Below are 5,733 nucleotides of genomic sequence, written 5' to 3'. Positions count from 1 at the left end.
CGTTTCCTGTGGACACAGCATTTTAAAATAGTCTTTATGGGTAGTCAATGAATTATCCAACTGCTGATTCTTCACAAGCAGTGTGTATGTCCTGGTGACCACTGAAATTGTAATAATTTTAATAATGCTTTGCACTGAATGTCCCTCCCTCCCTTAGCCTGATCCTGCTGGAGGTTTCTTCCTGTTAAAAGAGTTTTTCCTTCCCACTGTCAGCAAGTGTTTGCTCATCCAGGGCCATTTGATTGTTTGGGTTTTTTCTCTGTCATTGTAGGGTCTTATATATGCTTAGAGAGAAACCCATATCTGTCCTTCTCATGATTAAAGCCAGTCCTGTAACCTGCATAGCATTAGGAATCCCCCTTGGATGGCACAAACATACGCTTTACCCCACATTTAATTTGGTAAAATCTTCTCGCCCTATTATCCCTTTTATAGAGGAACTCTGATAATAAATTATGTAAAAGAAGAACTTTTTGCCTTCATGTTCCTGCCCGCATGGGGACAGTTTCACAAAGACATTTTTATAGTTTCAGACTGCTCAAAACTTTGCTAATGCAAGTTAGGCACTTTCACAGTTCATTTAAATGTACTTGAGCTAATTAGTGCTAGGCAGCAACCTCCTCTGGCTCATTTGCCACTTTTTATATTTTAGAATTCCCGCTATGTAAATGAAATGAATTCTATAAGGTGTACATAATTAGGGGCGTGGCTTTTTGAGTGACATTTAACTAATACCAACAGTTATTTACAGCTGTTGGTATCAAGCAGGTGTTTGATCCACCACTTTCATCAGCTAAGTTCATGCCAGTGACTTAATGGAAAATCTAACCTTTAGTTCATCTCCTGCGACTGAATTAATGGTATATTATTAGCCGTAGCTGCTTTATACTTCATGTTAGCGATGTACATTCTAATCTGAGACGGTGTGAAGGATTTTTCTTCTTGTCCATTCCCCCAATCATTAAGTCTGATTGCTCCCAGATTTGGAATAAAACAGGAAGTGAATGATGCTCCCAAATTAAGTCATGTTTCCTCTGTAAAACTGGAATATTATAATTGTGCAAGAGTAGCCGTGAGATAAATGTGTTCTTCGCACTTCAATTTTGATTTGGCTCAAATGCATTCTTGCTAACAGTTTCCTCCAACAGGATGGTTATTTGAAGCCGTGATATCTCCAGTGTCTGCTACAAGTGCTACAGGGTGTACTGAGCTACTGTATGAATATATCATGCAAATATATGCCGATAGAACAAGACACTGATTTCAGCGGTATTCGTTTTGTGGAACAAAGTCCACATTCTCAAAAATGCCACAGTGGATGAAAGTGTGAATACATCATGAAACTAATCTATGCATGTGAATGAAGTAAGCATATCCACTAACTCTGTGTTGGTTTGACAAGCACTTCCTTCCTGGTTGCCTGTGTAAATCTGTCTCCTATTGGCTGGTGTGAATCACTGGTGCACAACAGCAGTCATTGCCCAGTCATAGCCCTGCGAAGTAATTTCTGTCTACACCAGGCTTTAATGGTTTGGCCTTGGGCTTGTCAGAACCATTGGGCATACAAGTTTGATGTGATAATTCCCAGGCAGTGAACTTGAAGCTCCGTGTATGGCCCCATGTCTCTGCATCACTGCACCTCCCTCTCCACAGTCTGTTAGCTGGGCTCACTTGGGAGCACACTACGCTTGTGTACGTAGCTTTCAGGTTTTGTGCCTCTGCTTGTGCGCATCTGTGCATTCTGGAGAGTTGATGATGGTGAATACAAGATTAGCAGTTCATATGTGTGCTTCTCTAAGTGTGTGGGTGTGGGTGTGGGTGGGTGGGTGTGAAACAAATACTGCATTACTGTCCTGTGCTAAGATCTTGGTTTGATATCATCCCAGGGCTTAAGTGCAAGAGTGTGTCGAGACAGAGTTACGGCCACACCTGTGGGAGATGTTCAAGATGAGAATAGCTGAAACCCCTGCGCCTTTTTTGAAATGTGACTCTGCAGATGAATAGGGGGTAGTGTTGGTGGGGGTGGCGGCGAACCATTTTTCCTTTTGACAGTGTATTCCTGGCTGTATTTAAAAGCGCTGATTTGGTATTCATTGGCCGATTGGAACTTTGAGTCAGACAGCAGAATGCCAGTGGTAATGCCTGGTGTCGGGGGATAACTACAGCGGCTCAGTGCTGTGAAGCAACCAAAGCTCTAGAATACACTAAAGCATCTATACACAGTTAGAGCTTATGTGTTTTTACATTAAAAGTAAAGAGGATTACTACAATGGTATACACTTCATTAAAGAGTCATGTCTGCTTTAATGTAAATAGGCTGTGGACAATACGTAACAGTCTGGGAGATGTCACTCTCAGACTGCTACTTAGACTGAGGTTGAATTGCCTTGCAAAATGAGATTAGATAGGTAACTGTGAAATTGAGGAAGAAAATAATGGGACCCAAAGCAGCCAAGATCTAGATCTAAAGTAACAGAGGTAGTTGGCATGCCAAAAATAACAAATAAGCACACAGAAAGGAAAAAACCCCACAGGTATCACAGGAAAACTAAACATGGCAACCCAGTAGACTGAGGAACACATCTTGTCATGACCAGAAAATTAACAGAAAATGAACCCAAATTCATAACTGCTTAGTATTCCTGCTATCTCATTCCAGTGATATTGTTATTGCCCTGAGCAAATGGCCATCTGTTGGAGAAAAAACTCCATCCAGCAGCATGCAAGTTGTTGAGGCATCAGAGTTTTCATTCTCTGACAGTGCTGCTGTGTTGAGGGAGGCAGGCAGTTGGTTATTAGGAGAAATTCCAGCCCAGGGAAATCAGCGAGTTAAAGCTGAAGGCGGCAGAGATGTTCATTTGTTATTCAGCTCAGGATCAAGACAGTGGTACAGATCTGAATCTATCCTAAGGAATGTGTAATACTGATACATGCAAACAGTATGCAAGCGTGCATGCAGTGACAGGTCTGCCAAATCCAGCTCATGCCACTAAAGACAAATAATGGTTACCGAGAGCCAGTCTGACAGAACAGGAATTATGAGTTCTATAGACACAGACAGGGAGGTATTATCAACACAGACACAGAGGCAGGGTATTATCAAAGCCTGTAGAACGTCTCTGGTGTCTTACTGCAGAGTTCAGACGATGCCACAAGTTCCTCTTTAGTGCCTCTCCTGAACACATTAAAATCTTTTAAGAAGGAACTGTTTATTTAAATGGTTTTGCCTTATATGTTACTTTGCAATTTGTCAAAATATTCCAGCTACTTAAACTGAACTAAATAAAATTAGCACTGTATGTATGTGCTACGCAAAACAGTATAACTACAAGATAATTAGAAAGCACCTTTATGAAGTGTTAATTTAATTAGCCCATTACAAATTATAGCACAATTGTCAAACTTTTGCTGACTGCTATTTTAATTATAGCTGGTTTCAGCCAACGTGCAGTGATCCCCAGCAAATTACATATCCCCTTTCTGTCTCAGTGTGCTTTCCCCATCTATTTTCTGGGTCCATAATAGCCTTGGGAGATTAATTGTGTCTTTTAGCCTCACTGACTGCCAAGAGTGATGTGGGGAAAAGGCATTCACATGACTGGGAAAATTGGACCATTTAGCTTCCTAACATGGTTCATATACCTTCTCCATCCTCCCAGCTAATTACAGTCCTCTTATTAACCCAAATGGAGTTGGGCATCAAAATATGACCACCGTCCTCTATTAGACAGCTTTGACTCTACCGCATGGAAGAACTGATAATGTCTGAGTTGGGTCAGTTAAGTATTTGAACATCTGTCTTCATGTGTTTGTGCGCATGTATAAGTGTGACCCACTGTCCTGTGGATTGAGGCCATTTCTGGCACAGAAAATGCAAGCTATGTTTGTTCAACTACGGCTCAGCCAGCTATGATCATTGGGGAAAAAAGAAAAGAAAAAGAGGTTTTTCTCATCCACTTACACTGGCAACAAACTCCCAAAGCCTACTTCATAGGATGCCTTGTTCAGCACCCAGTACATATGCAGTCTCATGCCATGATTTACTCATGAAATTCTTTCTTTTCAGTCTTTTTAAATAAAACACATATTTACTGGATTTGTAACTAAATCTTAAAACCATGGTGCACAAGAAAACTGCAAAATTAGGACACTTTCGCAAGCAAATTACAATATGAGTATTGGAACGTCCATCCATCCATCCATCCATCCATCCTCTGCTGATTATCTACTGTGAAAAAAAAAGGCAACAAATTTAGAAGCAGGATATTTGTCTCTGTGGGGGAAAAAATCCAGGTAAACAAGTAAAAGTTGTCCCTTTTGAAATGTGTTTGTTGCACAACAAGGCCCATCTTTTACATGAACTTTGAAGGGAAAGACTTCGTTTCTGGCTCGCATTGCTATTGTTTCACCATCACTTGCTGGGTAGTTGCCCAGTGTTTGCAGATAATTCTGCATCCAAACAATGGAGGAATGTGGCAATCTGCTAGCAACAAAAGCAAGGTTGGATGAGGTTTTTGGGGCAGTGCCACTTTGTGACTGATTTCACCTGACACTACCACCAACCAGCAATCTATCAACCGGAAAATACACAGTTTACCCTGGCAATCTGTGGTTATCACGTACCAGTCTCTAGATCTGTGTACCTGAGGCCTAATGTAGCTTCATATATTGCCTTTACATAAGCAATTAAGCCGTCTTAAAGGCACTGTGTGTTTAAATAAATAGATTTTTCCCTCTCTTGGTTAAAATGTTTGAAATTTTGGGAAATAATGATAACTTGCTTTCTTGTGAAGAGTGAGATGAAAAGGTTAATACCCTCTCACTACTGTTAAATCACCAGTTGTTATTTTTTGCAAGCATAAGCGAGAAACAACCAGGCGTTTTCTGACTAAATGTAAAAAAAAGGAAAAATAAAGTTTCCACCAGCAGCTCTAAGAATCACTAATTAAGAAGTATATTATTTAGAAACACGTGAATATTGTCATCACTCTGCAGTTGGCAGGCAACCAGTGGATTAACTAGTCCAGCATATAATACTTTGTGAAATTAGCTACACTAAGATGTATTCAGTTTAAAATTTGGACATTAATCAAACCAAACCACCTGCTGTGTCTAACTCTGCAGAAGTCACGTAAGTATGCGAGTGGTAGTCACCTTCTCATCTAACACTGGGTAAGAAAGCAAATAAGTGCTATTTCCCAAATCATGTACTCAAGTATTCCTTCAAAAGTCTCCTTGTGGATATAAAATAAATGGCTCTCTATGTCCGTTAAGGTGTCAAAGCTGGTGGGGTCTTTGGACCACTGGGACTGAAATGAGCTCTCCCATACTGGCTCCACTGTTACTCACTCAGGAGGCTCTGCTAATTAATCAGTTGCTTGGCAACATCTGGCAGGGACATGATTTATGGCAAACAGCCTAAACACTTGTTATACTGAGACAGGAATGGGTGGAAGTTGAGTCACTGTGCAGCCCATTAGGCCCTTGCACAGGATAAATATCTGGCAGCATAATTTGGCTGGAGAACATTTGAGTTTAGGCTTTACATATTTAGGCCTCTTCCTGTCGATTTGAACAGATGATTTGGTTTGTATTGTAAACGAACACAATACCCTGAAGGATCTTTCAGCTGAAGTCGTATTTACATTTTTTTTCCACCAGCATCACTTCATCAGATCACTCACTGCGTGCCAGTTGTGGTTAAATGAACAGCATGCAAAACATTTCTGTTAG

This window comes from Astatotilapia calliptera, chromosome 7 (assembly GCF_964374335.1).
Source record: "Astatotilapia calliptera chromosome 7, fAstCal68.1, whole genome shotgun sequence".
Taxonomy (NCBI): domain Eukaryota; kingdom Metazoa; phylum Chordata; class Actinopteri; order Cichliformes; family Cichlidae; genus Astatotilapia; species Astatotilapia calliptera.
The sequence above is the reverse complement of the archived record's forward strand: the minus strand, read 5'-3'. Positions refer to the sequence as shown.